Source organism: Lissotriton vulgaris, chromosome 5 (genome assembly GCF_964263255.1).
Source record: "Lissotriton vulgaris chromosome 5, aLisVul1.2, whole genome shotgun sequence".
Lineage (NCBI taxonomy): Eukaryota > Metazoa > Chordata > Amphibia > Caudata > Salamandridae > Lissotriton > Lissotriton vulgaris.
The window spans coordinates 157200121-157216285 of record NC_141693.1 but is presented as its reverse complement, the minus strand read 5'-3'; positions in this window follow the sequence as shown (position 1 = coordinate 157216285).

Sequence of the window (16165 nt, the reverse complement as noted above, 5' to 3'; positions counted from 1 at the left end):
TAGGATGTTTTTATTTGTTTTATTTTATTTATTGTGTAAGACAATTATATGTTATCTTATCATATTTTTATATTTTTAAAATATATATTGTGTCCTATTTATTATATATATCTATATAAATGTAGATATTTATTTTCATATTAATACATTTTGCATTTACCAAAAATAATATCATGTAAAATAAATATTTGTTTAATTATGTTACCCTATCTGTATATTTAGAAGTATGTATATATTTATATAAATGAAAACACACATATAGATGTGTTTATATAAGTACATATTTATATATATAAATACATGTATATATCTATACTACTATTATAAAGAGAGAACTGTGTTCTTTGAGCCAGGTAAACTCGAAAAGTACACCACCAATCACAACACCCAACACAGCGTTGGAAAGGGGAGGTCAAGGAGATGGACATAGGCTATAGAGCACCACACCATATACATTGGGGGGGAACGTTAGGGGAAAAGTAGTCCATATGGGCGTATGCATACAGTGATTGCACACGGCATACAGCGTCGTCACAACGCTTGAGAGAGGCACAATGGCGTGTGGCCATGACATCACGTCAATGCAACGTTCGCTGTCCAGACCGGAGCGCAGGAGGGAGCAAGGGACCCACACCCGACATGCTGGGAGGAGCGGCGGCGCAGGACCGACAAACAACATTGGAGTGCCCAGTGCGGGGAGGAGTGGCGATGCTGGTGGGAGCGCTGGAAGGAGCAAGGGACCCACACCCAACATGCGGGGAGGAGCGGCAGCGTGGGACCGAGACCCAACATTGGAGTGACCCGCGCGGGGAGAAGCGGCAAAGCAGGTGGGGAAGGAGCGGCAATGCTACACCCGACATAAGGGGAGGTAATTTGACTTATTGGCAGAAATACCCGGACACGGTGTGAGTGGGAAGGGGCCCCGATCGTACTCAGTAATCAAAGCTGGTTTTTGCTATAATACTGGCGCTCGGAGGCAGAGTTCAGGCACCAGTGGGAGGTGGGGGAGGTGCAGCGATGCTACACCCGGCATGCGGAGAGGTAATTTGACTTATTGGCAGAAATACCCGGACACGGTGTGAGTGGGAAGGGGCCCCAAACGTACTCAGTAATCAAAGCTGGTTTTTGCTATAATACTGGCGCTCGGAGGCAGAGCTCAGGCACCAGTGGGAGGGACTCTATATTGCAAACCCAAGAGTAATTGGCAGCAAGCAGAGGAAGTCCCGGTGTGAGTGGAAAGGGGCCCCGACGTACTCAGTAATCACAGCTGGTTTTTGCTATAATGGCGCTCGGAGGCAGAGTTCAGGCACCAGTGGGAGGGACTCTATATTGCAAACCCAAGAGTAATTTGCAGCAAGCAGAGGAAGTCCCGGTGGATGGAGGCTCTGCAAGTTGAGGGAGCGGGAGAAGCGGCAAAGCAGGTGGGGGAGGAGCGGCGATGCAGGTGAGTACTCTAGCAAAGCCTACCCGGTCAACGTCGGGACGGGCTGCTAGTATATATATATATATATGTTATACTAGCAGCCCGCCCCAGCGTTGCCTGGGGCAGAAAGGGGCTGGGGGCAGCATTTGAGGCTTGTGTGCACTTCTGCCCCCGGCCCCCTCCTGCCCCCTCCCGCCCCGGCCCCCACCTGCCCCCCTCCCGCCCCGGCCCCCTCCCGCCCGTGTCCCGGAGATCCTTACCTCAGCCGCCGGTCCCGCTCCAGGCGCCCCGCCCGCACAGGCCGCCACTCTCCAGGCGCCCCGCCCGCACAGGCCGCCACTCTCCAGGCGCCCCGCCCGCACAGGCCGCCACTTCGCACAGCAGCAAGCAGGGCCGCGGCAGTCCTCCCAGCAGGTCACGATCTTCGGCGCCATTTCCGGAAGTGTTGCCATGGAGCGCAAACGCAAATTATGTCATCACGCAGACGTCGCGGCCGGCGCTACTTGCAAGGGACTACTTTATTTTTATTTCGAAATTTTTTAAACAATGCATATTTTTAATTTTTAATAGCCTACGTCCTTCTGCTTGCCCTGAGGTTTTCAAAGATGTCTTGGGTGTTTTGATTGGTGGTGTACTTTTCGAGTTTACCTGGCTCAAAGGTTTGTGTTCTCTCTTTATAATAGTAGTCTAGATTAAATATTAGAGCAATACATTTAATTTCGATTCTGATAAAATTATAGATTAAAATAGTTAACATTTGCTACTTTAAACTCTATTTAAAATAAAAAAATATTTTTTCTCAATTTTTGGACGATAATAATGTCAACAATATTTGTTTCCAATATTTTTGACAAAAATCATTACACAATACTGTGTCAGTGATCCAAAGGGACTGGACTGGAGGCAGGCCCCTCTGAATAATTTTTGGGACTTCGAAGGAGTGGGTCACAGTTCAGGATGCATACATACATGTGATTTAATAGAAAAACTATTTAATGGAATATTATTACTGAGAACCCATTTTATCTACACGGTTTAATCAAAATTTTCAGGATGAAGGATATTGACCATTTCATAGAAACCAAATCAATGAAATTATTTTTTTTCTCTATAAATTGACTTCTGCATACCATTTTTTAAGGTGTAGATGAAATGCTGCAGGTCTTTTAGCAACATTTTTGCAGAAGGTGCTTATTTTGAATCTTTACATCAGGGGATATTATTTTGGATTTATATATTTTAAATTGTAAAGGAATTACTTTGGATGCTGTTCCTTCGCTGAGCCCTCCCCACCCCTAAACAACATCAACCCCAGCTCCCTAAAAATGCCTCCCCAAGCATAAACTACACCCATGTCTGACCCCTAAAATCCACCCATCCCTGAACCTTAAAGCCCGTTCTACTCCTAAACTCCTTCCATCTCTAGTCTTATCCTAAAGCTCCCTCACTACCACTAAAGTCCACCCATTCCTAAACCCCCTAAAAACCACTTTCTATGGCTTAACCCACCCAATCTTGATCCCTTAAAATGCCATATCACGCCTAAACTCCACTCATCCCTGAATCTGAAAAAAACATCAGCACCCCTGAAAACCGCTAAATCATGACCCTCTAAAACGACTCACCATCCCTAAAGTCCCACATCCCTGAACCCTAAAAAGACATTTTGCATATACACTCCACTTACCCCTGAAGCCTTATAATCCCACACAACTCTAACTCCACCCATTCCAGAACACTAAAAAACATTCACCACCCAAAAACTCTACCTACACTGAACTTTATAAACACTCACCAGCCCTAATCCACTGATCAGTAAACCATAAAAAACCTCAACTCTCCAACACACAACCATCCCTAAACCCTAAACACTGTTCACCACACCTAAACTCCACTTATAGGTGAACCTTAGAAACCCCTCACCCCCAAACTCCACCTATGCACGATCCTTAAAAAACCTGCATGACACCTAAACTCTAGCCATCCCTAACCCTAAAACTGTAAAACCCCCTCATCGGCCCAAAACATTTCCCAACCTTGAACACAAACACCCTTCAATGCCCCTAATCTTCAGCCAAGGGTGTGACTTAGGCTGTTTCCTTAAAATATTGTTCCTTTAAAATTTTTCCTATCATTTTCGATTTATTGGCATTCTTAAACTCGTCTTTCATTAAATTTCATTTTCCATGATTTTGTTTCCTTCTATGTGTTTTCTCAGTTTTCGTTTTCCATTAATTCACATACATCAGTTCTGGGCACCGACTGCCATTATGGAGACAGGCCTAGGAGACATCGCCTTGTCTATGTTTAAAACACATTACAGGTGTTTACAATACATTAGCTAACTAAATATAGTATTAAATATTTTTGTTTGAAACTGGCCCAGTACTTACATATACTTATCTTTTCATTTTGTGCTAGATACATCTAATGTGGATACAGAGGGCCCACAACATGTCCTTGTAACCTCAGACTCATAGGAACTAAAAAACCTAAAACAAAGATAAAATAATAATTATGATAATCATGATGTTTTCTCTACAATCGGTCCTGGACTGCTTGTGTTCTTGATCAGGGAGGATCTGGCTTGGCATTTTGGGCTGGACTATTCCCATGTGGAGCAGGTTCAGGACTGATGCGCATATGGCTGGATCCAAACTGAGGTGGCATGATGAGGAAAAGAACAATGGGGTTTGAATGCTACCCCTAGCGATTGCCAGTGGTTAGTCAAATTGCAAGCATTTATCCCATCACCTTTTGTATGAATGAGGTCTCTATCAATATTGATATGTATAGTAATGAAATTGTACATTCTTTTTTTATACCTTTCAATCTTAAAGTTGTCTAGATTTCATCCAGCCGTCTTTGTAATTTAGGCCAGGGCATCGTCCAACCTGCTGGACCGACAGACTGCCTCCTGGCATCACCCCATCACTGCTACAATTCAAGCCTTGTTAACCTAATCTCCTGCTGTGAGGGAAAACTTAACTACCATAGAAATTCAGAAGTGCCTTCTCCCTGCTAAACCACATTACTGCCACAGGACTCATCCAATCCCAATTTAGGGCGTGATTTCGAGTTTGGCGGATTAATACTTTGTCACAAACATGACATATATTCCCTTTGTCTTATTGGCAAGTGCCTTCGAGCATAATGCTCTTGTAATAAAGTGGATGGAATATCAGACACATTTGTGACCGAGTTCCCATCTGTGAAAATCTAAATCAGGCCCTTAGTTTCCACCCAAAACTGTCCCATCAGTTCTAATGATTTGAGTCATGTAAGTTTGTCTTCAACTCATCATTGGCTGACCACTGCTTCAAGACTCAATTTGAACTAGATAAGAATCTGTTTGGAGTTTGGTACAGCGGGAGCACCATCTTAAGTTGGTGGTGCTCCTGCCCTGCCATATTTGTGGTATCCCACGCAATTTAGAAACCACTGCTGTCTATTGGCAAAGTCTCATCCACTAATGGACTGCTGAATCAAAGTTGTTCCACCCTATTTAAAAAGGGGACAATTTTACTGTTAATAACTTCCCGGTATTCCCATTCATGTAAAAAATGCTGAAATGTCTTGGAGGTGGAAAAAGAAATCCTTGGGCATCAGGGGCATTTGTCTTTACCTTTATGGCCATATACCCCTGTGTTGAGGGCTGTTTCACTGATGAGAAAGCCCAGCATGATGCTTCATCCTATCATCCCACATGGCATTCAACAGTAAATGACGAGCCACTGCCACATCGGGGATGTACTTTCATTACAAAAATGCTCTTGAGCTATAAATACGGCAGATAATCCTCTGCCAGGGAAAAGGAGGTCAGGGTCTCCACTGACACGGTGAGAAACCAGACAAAAGACCTGAATTAGATCATGTTGGACGGGTTACTCTGTCACAACATCCCATAAGGTGTAATGGGATTTATAATGTGACGGATGGGATATGTGTCACCATTGTGATGGAGTAACCCTGTGCTAGACCTGGCCCTTTTGACAGGTTTATCCCCAAATGTTTTGCCTTTTTCCTCCTATTTTTCTGACTCAGTCTCTATTGGCAATAGGATTTTGGGTACTTTACCAATGCTGACCAGTGCTGAAGTGCATATGCTCTTTGTATAAATTGTAAAAATCATTGGTAATCCATGATTGGCATATTTGATTTACTGGTACGTCCCTAGTAAAGTGCACAGTGTGTGCCAGGGCCTGTAAATCAAATGCTACTAGTGGGCTTGCAGCACTGGTTGTGCCACCCACATAAGTAGCCCTGTAAACATAACTAAGACCTACCACTGTAGTGTCTGCACGCGTAGTTTGTAACTGCCATGTTCTCCTGGCAAGTGCACCCACTTGCCAGACCCAAACATTCCCTTTCCTTACATGTAAGGCATCTCTAAGGTAGGACCATGGTACCCCCCTCATGTGCAGTGTATGTGAAAGGATGGACATGTGCTAGTGTGTGCGACATGTCCTGATAGTGAAATACAGTGTGTTTCATTTTTCACTGTTGAAAGGCTATCTGTCCCGTAGGCTTATAATGGGGGGGGGGGGGCACTGTACCATCTTTACATGTTTAACTCCCCACAGGGACAAGATAGGAAAATCATGTTTGGACTCTCTGACCTCAGAATTTATTAACACATCTTTTGATAAAGTTTGTTCATAAATCCAGTGTTTGAAAATGCCACTTTTAGAAAGTGAGCACTTTCTTAATACACTAATCTGTGCGCCTCTGGCTGTTTGTCTATTCAGCGTCTGGCGTTTGGGTGACAGGAGCTGAGATGTGCATTCACTCTAGACAGTCACTGAGGGGGGTCGAGGTGTGCCCTGCCTTGCCTGGGGGACTCAGTGCAGAGCTGAATAGACCTGGTATGCATTCAGAGTGGTGGGAGGAGGGTTACTTATACCTGAATAGGCTGTGTCTCCTTTTGCACAAAGCTGTTTCTGCCCCCTGTGGGCATGCTGCACCAGTGAATGCAGAACTGGGTGGGACTCGGTTCAGAGACCCTTGTCACAATGATATCAAAGACATTTTTGCGGTATAAGTATTACACCTATAACCCCAGGACTTGGGATTGCTTAAAGAAACAAGAGGACCCTGCCAAGAAGAAGAGTGAGGCCTACAGTTGCTGCTACTGTCTGTGGTGGAAAAAAAGGACTGACTCTTTATGCCCTGCTGTGGTATCCTGCTTGTGAAGAATCCCCAAGGGCGTGTGTGTGCTGACCACCTTACTCCCCCTGAGGACCAGTTGGGGGAAACCTTGGACTCTTCTGCGCCCCACAACAAAACCACAAAGAAGAACTGGTGCAGGGTGTCAGAAGGACCAGCTTTTGGAGGACTGCACCAATTTAGAGGTGAGGAAGGTTGCTGCAAATGTGCCTGGTAGATAGAACTGGTCGGCGGGAGTAAAACAAGCCCATGATCATCCAAATCAGCCAAACTGGGCCCAAGTTATGCCCTTTTAAGGTATGGCCACCTTTGACATTTCCTCGCCGGGAGTGTGTGGAGCTCTGCTGCCGATGAATCGGATTCCCCCGGTGGACTCGGGGAGAGTTGCTGTGTTAACATGTTACTTTGGGGGAGGGGTGTGTGTGTGTCCTTCTCCCCATGCCTCTATCTCACCCGGGGACCCCATCCCTGGGCGGACTCATGGTATAGGGGGCCGGGTCCCCATCACAGGTCCCTGTGTGCTTCCTGAAGTGGGGAAGCGTGACAGTAAGGGACAGAGGAGGGCCGCTGCCTCCCCCATGTGGTCCGCTCTCCCTGCTCCGTGTCTGTAAGGAGCGTGAGGCGACTGCAGAGGGCTGCCATCTGTTCGCCAGAGCGAGCAGCCCTCCATACAAGTTGCCGGCTCGTGCGGAAGCACGTATGGGTGTTGCTGGGGCAGGGGGCCGGCGAGAGCAACCGGGTGGGCTCCCCGAGCTGACCTCCACCAAGAGACACTGTTGAGGTGCCCGGTCAGACCGGCACCTCCCGCAAACCCCCAGAAGTGGAGCTTAACATAGCCAAACCTTGCAGCGGCACTATGGAATCTCGCCCCATAATGCTTTTGTGGGGCCTTTTATTTGTATTGCATTTTGGCCTATAACGTTGCTAGGGGTGGTCCTAGGAGGATGGGACCACCACCAAATCAGCATGATGTGCTCTTTGTGTTTGTCATCGGCTTGGTCCTCGCCCTAGTTTAGGGGCACCTCAAAATCATCACATTCCTCACAGTTTGATACTTTCCAAGCTTGCTTATGTAGGGACTATATGATCTTCAGCATGTAAAGATAGATTTGCTTTATCAAAGGTGTTGGAGGTTTTCAAATGAACATATTATTGTGTTTCAATAAGGTGTACTCTTAACGGGTAGAGGTTAATTAAGAATTTTATTGAAATGACAAAATCGATTATGGTTAATGTGTTGTCATAACAAGCACCCAGAGACAGTGTTTTATGTGATTGTGGTCTGTTGTGTAATATGCCTTCTTTATGACAAGTGCCTTGTGGCACAGTGGTTTGTGTTAGGTGGTCTAAAAGTGCTTTACATACTATGCAGTGATTTGTGGTATAATGTGTTTTGATGTATATATTATACAAAGGCTATTTTTATGTTACCTTGTATGCAGTCTTTTTTGTGGTGTGCCTAGTGTGTCACTGGTGTGTGTGTGTATTGCGCAAACGCTTTACACATTGCCTCTGGGATAAGCCTGACTGCTCTGCCAAGCTACCAAGGGCATGAGAAGGGGTTATCTTCGGTGTGTAACTCCCTTACCCTGACTAGGAGTGGCAGGTTCTGCCTGGCTTAGGTGTGTGCCCTAACCAATCAGAAACCCCATTTCTAACAACCGTCCACTAAGATATAAATCACGCCATAAGTCTAAGGGCCTTATTATGAGTTTGGCATTGCGGGAGTGGGACCGCCCCAATCACACACCACCAAACCCATATTTGAGCCGCCCATCAGATTAGGAGTTTTCTTCTGTCTGGCGGGTTGGTCTTTTGCAGTCTCACAGTGGTCCTATGAAATAAGCACCACAATGGGAATGACAAAATCAGTATCTGCATGGAATGGGGTGCTGCAGTCCATGCCGTCCAGGTACTGGGGTGCATTCATACAGTTATGCCCCCCTGAAAACACCACCATGATGTAGAGGCACAAGGGAGCCCTCTTTGTTTCCTCCCTGCCATACTTTCTATGACGGTGCGACCTCCATGAAAAGTGTGATGGTGAGGAAACTTGTAATATGCTTGGCGGGGCTGCTGGCAGCAGCTCTGCCAAGCATTTTAAGCCTCTGGACCACCTGCACCATCGTCAGAGATCTCTGTTCCCTGGCGGTTACAGTAGTCGCAGTGCAGCCCGACCGCCCGGGTCGTAATAGCGTCGGAAGACAGCCACTGCCGCACCCTGCATGTCCGGCTGTCCGTGGATCTCCAGACTCGTAATAAGGCCCTAAATGACCTTCTTAATTTCCAATGAAGTGTACCTTTATTGCTTCAAGTCTCAAAATGTGCTAACTCATCCCGCACCATCACTGCTAAGGTCTCGAGTTCTACCCCGTGGGTTCTATGGACTTCGGGGCATATTACCAACAACTAGCAATAATTATCGCTATGTTGGCTTAGCGGCAATATTTTTATCGCCGAGCTGCGGCGATTTTTATCGCTTAGGAGCCTTGCTATTATCAAGGTTTATCTCCTAAGCGATAAAAATCAGCCGAAATGCATGAATATCGCTGAAAAGTCAGCGATATTCATGCATTACCGAGAAAATGCTCTTAGCCATGTTATCCACCTCCCATTGGATAACATGGCTAAGAACTGCTCAGGGGCAGGTGTTAGCTTTTGGAGATATTCACGCTTAGCGTGAATATCTCCAAAAGTTGGTAATAGGAGATAGCGATGTTAGCGACTGTTTCCAGTCGCTAACATCTTGGCACGCCCACTTTGCATGTCATTAGTGATAAATATCACTGACATGCAAAGCGGGGCCCAAGATGGTCGCTATCTCCTACTAGCTGTCGCTAACTGGTGTTAGCGACAGCTAGGTAATAGGGAGATAATTTTTATCTCCGCTTTCTTGGCTTTTAAAGCCAAAAAAGTGGAGATAAACCCCCTTGATAATATGCCCCTTCATCATTGTGAGAGTCACCGGCAGTGTCCTTTCGCTAATACTATAACCGGTCTAAAGCGGTGTTCGTTTTGTGTCAGCACTGCGTCTGCCCCCTCAGTGCTACAGGACTCAGACAGTTTTACCATCCCAGACCTAATATGGGTGAACTATAGAGGCTTTCAGAGAACTAGTGAAACTCTTTCACCTAGCTTCGGTGGTGCAGCACCAGGCTTCCTTTCAGGCTGGCAGACACGTCTGAGTGATGGGAGAGGTCTGGTGCACCGCAGGAAGACAGGAGAGTTGTGCAAATGTCCGACCGAGGCGCTGCCAAACTCTGAAAACTCAACATCTGACAGCTCGAGAGTAAATACATGTTATTGATGCTTAATTAAACGGTTGACTTTCAGGGGAGGGCTCCCCCTTACATCCTCACTTGCCTCTTCTGTACAGACTGATCATCAATTATGTAAGACAGTAATTTCGTTCGGCGCGATGGAAATGCCAGACGCCAATCACAGGTAATCACGCTGGGTGGGTTACACTTAAAAGCAAACACTGGCCATGTATTTTTAATGTGTCCACGTGTGGCGGACATGTGCAGGGCAGGAACCTCTTCTGCGACACGCCAGGGGGTGCAGCCTCATTCTCATTGGTGGGCTGCAGACGTGTGTCGTTGAATGCTGCTGCAGGGCGAGTCAAATGTCTAGTCATTGCATTTCGCTCTTACTTTATGAATAACAGTTTACATTTTTTATGAGTCCGGGCACTATCTGCCTGCTAATTAGGTCTGGCAGAACCAAAATCTACCCGAGCTCGACTCATGTTATGTTCTGCTATTTGCACAGCCCTCTGAGCATCATTTGGTCTGGAACATTCTCATCCGTAATATAAGAATTCCGACAGGCTACAGAATACTGGGGGTTATTATCAGTAACAACAGTCGTTTATTTATGGTTCTGATGCAGTCTGGAATAGTTATGTGTTAATAATGAATAGGTAAATGTATTATGCAGCTCAGTCGGTGTTTGCAGGAGGTCTTGTGAAAAGCATTTAGTTGCTGTCTGCATTAATTGATTTCGTTGCGAGTTGTTATGTGATTCTGTTAATCGGAGTTAGAACTGGTGTTTGGGAGCGTTTTGTTTGCTGGTCTATATTCATATCTTAATTTGTTCCACTGTTTACCTGTGTGCAGCGCAGCACTAATTTTATAACACAGGCACACTCAGCATGTCGTCCCATGGTGGGGGAGGGGGGTTAGGGTAGATCACTGGCGTTCATCAAGGTAATCAACATCAGCTGTGACTGCCTGTTTCACATATTGCGAAAAACATTCCTTTAGATGTGTATGCATATCTATCTATCTATCTATCTATCTATCTATCTATCTATCTATCTATCTATCTATCTATCTATCTATCTATCTATCTATCTATCTATCTATCTATCTATCTATCTATCTATCTATCTATCTATCTATCTATTTATTTATTTATTTATTAATTTATCTATCTTTCTATCTATCCCGGACGAGGGCACAGACATATTAAAGTAAGGCTGTGGAGAATTACATCCAGTAGGAAAAAAAAACAGATACTATGGGTCCGACTTAGGGGCAGATTTTTGAAAAAGTCATGCAACACAGCAAGACAATTTGCTGAGCTGCATTGCATGACAGGGAGAACACAGAAATTATCCATATCTTCAAAGATATTATGCATTCAAGCTATTTCCCTGCGCTGGCACACTACAGGCTCCCTTGCATCCAGGGGTGTCTTAACAGCATTATGGGCCCCCGAACAAAGCAGTGCACTGGGCCCTGCCTACACAACCACTCGCAGGAATAAAAATGTTTAACATAAAATTAGTGTTGAATTCTGATCTGTATGGGGCCCCAGGGCAACTGCCCAGTGGCCCGTGCATTAAGACAGCACTGCTTGCACCATGGTGCAAGGGTGCCTGTGTTACAGGCAGGATTGTTTTTTGCAGAAAGGGGCACCTTCCTGCACAAAAACAATCCTTTGAGATATTTCCCTCTGTAGTGTTGTGCATGCAATAATGACAGACACTACTTGATGTTCAAGGATCTTTATTCACACACTCCTTCCTCGTCCCTGTTCCTACTCTAACTGCCCTTTCCTGCTCGTGCCCCGCCTCTTCCTCCACCCCATGACTCCGCCCACGCCCAGCTACTAGAATGCTCAAAAACATAACATCTACTCCTTTGTTAACAAAAGAACGAACTAACTTTATTCAAGTTCTTCAATCAGTCTTGGAGGTCTGTGAATGTTTCTTCTGGGTCGCAGATTCATACCGCCAGCATCCAATTCAGCCTCAGTCTGCTGATCAAGTCTTTGGGTTGTGCCCACTTGACTGGGTCCTTGTGTGTCCGGTATGTCTCCATCCCGTTCAAGAGCATCTTTCAGGCCCGGCGTGCATTTTTGAAAGTGGGACACATTTCTGGTAATCTTTCTCTTTTCAGATGCCGCTGTGACCATGGTGCCTTTTTGTTGGGTGATAACCAACGGTAGGTCTTTGAACGTGCAATCTGTCTTTCGGGATTGTTCTTGTTTGACCACCACACAGTCCCCCATCTGCAAGGAAGTAGACTTGGCTCGCCGTCGATTGTCCGCATATGATTTCATCTTGATCTTATTGGTGCGATCAGCAAGAGCCACCTCTTGGTGGACATGTGTCGGAGACACTGGTCGCAGAGCACCTTACCACGTCAGAATCCTGGTCCTGATGGGTCGCCCCAGCATGAGAGTGGCCGGGCACTTTCCTGTGGTGGCATGTGGTGTAGTCCAGTAGGCTCGCAAGACTTCATTGAGGGCAACTTGCAAGTCCTTCATTTCAAGCGTGACTTGTTTGATTGTTTTCTTCAGAGTTGCCATGAACCTCTCAATAGTGCCATTAGCCTGTGGCCACAGAGGCGTGACCTTTCGATGTCTAACATTAAGGTGTCGTGCAAACTCACGAAACTCCTGGCCATTGAAAGGAGGACCATTGTCTGTTTTGAGTTCCTTTGGGACACCCCAGGCGGCGAACACCTCATCAAGTACTGCGATGGTGCTGGAGGCATTAGTGGAGGGCATGAATCGGGCTATCGGAAACCTTGAGTACTCATCCATGATAGCCACCACATACTTGCCCGATTGAAGGGGTCAGTAAAAATCCATGGGTAGTTCTTGCCATATTCCATTTGGTAGTTTAGTCATTTGAAGCGGGGCCGGGGGTGTTCCATGGCTGACTAGTTGACACTGGGGGCAGTCTTTGATGGTGGCCCCCACCATGGAATCAAGCAGCTGCAACCAGACTCGCTCACGGAGATTTCTTTTGGTTGCAACCACTCCCCGGTGACCTTCATGAGCCAGGTTAATGACTCCTTGTCGTAACTGCCTCGGGATGACAATCCGATGGTCTCTCAGGAGGAGCCCCTCCGAGGTGGCAGATAGCTCTTCGCAGATGTGTCTGAACGCCTGCATTTCTTGGCGAACCTGAGAATCGGTCTTCTCTTCCTCACTGTCATGTCTCCATCGATAAGTGCGCAGTTGGCGCATGACCTTCTGAAGAATGCCGTCTTGGGCAGTGGCTTCCTGGATTGCCTCTAAGGGAATGGCCGGAGGTCGGGCTAATCCTACTACAAAATGGATGTATTCTTCAGCAATTGACGGAGGTGAGGCCTGAGATTCCTGAGGGTGTTGTGACTTGTAGTCCGCAGGATTCTCCCCTTTCCCTGGTTTGTGTATGATTGTGTATGTGTATTCCTGTAGGCGCAGGCCCCACCGTTCTATCCTCGGTGGCACTTTGGCATTGGGGTTGCCAAATATGGTGACCAACGCCTGATGATCTGTTATCATGGTGAAATATTTACCATAGATGAAGACGTGAAAATGCTGTGAAGCCCAGACAACTGCAAGACTCTCCTTTTCCGGCTGAGAATAGGCCTTTTCTGTTTCAGTCAAACTGCGACTGGCGAAGCCACGATGTGCCGTTGATCATTGTCTTTGTCATACTGGGCCAAGATGGCACCCAGACCTACTGGACTGGCATCCACTGTTATTTCAGTCTTTCTCTTGGGGCTAAAGTATGCCAGGTTGTCCGCAGCCTCAACGGCCTGATTGATTTCCCGGAAGGCCCTCTCACATTGGGAACTCCACACAAAAGTTGTCCTTGCTTGGTGAGAGTTCTCAGGGGATGACTGATGGTGGCATAGTCTTTGATATATCTGGCACAATAGCTCGCCATGCCCAGAAATGAACGAATGTCACTGACATCTTGAGGACTCTTGGTGGCGTTGAGTGCAGTCACTTTCTCCGGGTCAGGCCTCCTGCCAGCTCCCGAAAACACATGGCCAAAGAACTTGAGAGTGGATTGGTGGAACTCACACTTATCTTTGTTTAGAGTCAAGTTGGCCTCCAGAAGAGCATGGCATACTCGATCCAGCGCCTTATCATGCTCCTGCATATTTGACCCATATACCAGAATGTCATCACTGTAATTCAGTGAGTTGGGTATGTGTCTGATGGTCTGCCGAATCATTTCTTGAAAGATTTCAGTAGCTGATGAAATGCCAAAACTTAGTCTCTTGTATCTAAACAGACCTAAATGTGTAGTGAAAGCCGTTATATATCTTGATTTCTCATGGAGTTCCAGCTGGTGATAGCCCTTGTTCAAATCAAGTTTGGAGAATACTCTGGCTCCATTCAAGGCGGTTATCATGTCACTTAGGTGGGGTCCTGGGTGACGCTCTCTCTCTATGGCAGTATTGGGAAGTCTCATGTCTACACATAGACGCACTTTGTCTGGAGTGCCTTTCTTTGGGACTATGACAACCGGAGACACCCATGGCGTAGGACCATCTGTCTTTTTGATAATGTCAGTTTGTAACAGCTTCTGAATTTCCTCCTCCACCGCTTGCTGAAGATGAAACGGCACTCGTCGAGGGTGTTGAGCTACAGGGCGCACTTGATCATTGATGTGGAGACGGATCTGGCATTTGTTAATTTTTCCAAGCCCCGTGAATAATTTAGGGAACTTGCGAATTATGTCCGGATCATCACTGACTCTGTAAAGGATCTCCACAAGGCGGAGGCGTTCCGCCGTCGGCAGGCTGAGGAAGCACTCCACCTCGGGACCTTCAATGACATGGATATATGCTGTCACCGATTTGTCTTCGTGTGTGAGAGTTGTTTCAAATTTACCCAAGCATGGAAGTGGTTTCTTTGCCATCCAGGTGAAGACTCTTACGTGTGCTGGGCTCAGGTGAGGTGGTGATTTCATTTTGTTATATTCTGTCACGGGCATGTAGTTCAAGGATGCCCCACTGTCAAGCATGAACTGTGTTGCATGAGCCCCCACATTGATGTCCAATGGGGGATACTTTTTTAGTTGATCAGGGTCTGATACCATGCAAACATATTCATCAGTATAATTAGACTCTGCAGACGTCGATCTGGACTCTCTCGATGGTGATCGTTTTGGTGACCTTCTGGTCCACTGAGATTCACGGGAGTCTCGGCTGGAGCGGGACGATCCAGAGGTTGACATCGCCAGGTCTTGCACCGATTTGGCGTGGTGTCTTCTGGGGTCAGACTGCCGCCGGTTCGTTTCACCCCTCCTTTCTTTATTATATACGCCACACATTGCTTTAAAGTGGTTCTTTTGCCCACACTTGTGGCACTGTTGACCCATCGCTGGACAGACGTCTGAAAGCGGATAATCGTACCCACATCGATAGCACTTTCTAGACCTGTCCGATTTCTTTGCATGTTCGGCCTTCTTGGCTCTCCGGCTAGAACCATAGTGTCTGCGTCCTTTGTGTTGATGACGAGAGGCCGGTCTAGACCTTCTCTGCTGTTCCCCTGACCTCCTGCAAGTCTTGGTGCTGTGCGTCCAGAAGGCTTGTTCTTTTCTCTCACTTCTTCCTGTCTCCATGCATTTGGTGTGTTCCTCTGCCTGATCATGTACCCTTGTCATTTCTTCTATATCATCAAGATTATGGCTTTTTCAGAGCAACCTCCTCCGGAGTGTTTCGGAGTGACAACCTTCGATCACTCGCAGTCGGATAGCATCTTCCGTTGAGAACGCATCAAAGTTGCAGTACTGAGACAGTCGTCATAACCTGGAGATGAAGGTGCTCATCATTTCTTCTTTGTCTTGACGAGCTTGATGAAAAACATACCTTTCATAGTCCACATTCCTTTTGTTTATGAATTTCTTATTCAGCGCTTCTTTTGCTTTGGCATAAGTCCCTTTGTCATCTTCTGGCAGCTCCTTAATCACTTTGCAGACTTCTTTGCCAACTAAATTACACAGTGCAATGAGTTTCTCTCTATCTATAGTGACCTTTGATCCTTCAAGATAGTCCTCAAAATCTTCTAGCCACTCCTGCCATCGAGGGCCCATGCTCCTGCCAGCCACCAACATTAGTGGTTCAGGGGGACGCAAATGTGATATTCAAGGCTCAGTCGAGGTAGCCACTGTAGCATTGCCATTCTCTTGCGGTGGTGGATTCCACATCCTTGAGCGTGATTGGCAACATCACCTTTTCTTTTACTGGTGCCAGTCGTTTTGTCAAAACTCGTTTTTAAGGTACCACGGCTTGTTTTGCATTTACCAATGCTTGTTTGTGTTTGCCAGTGCTTGTTTTT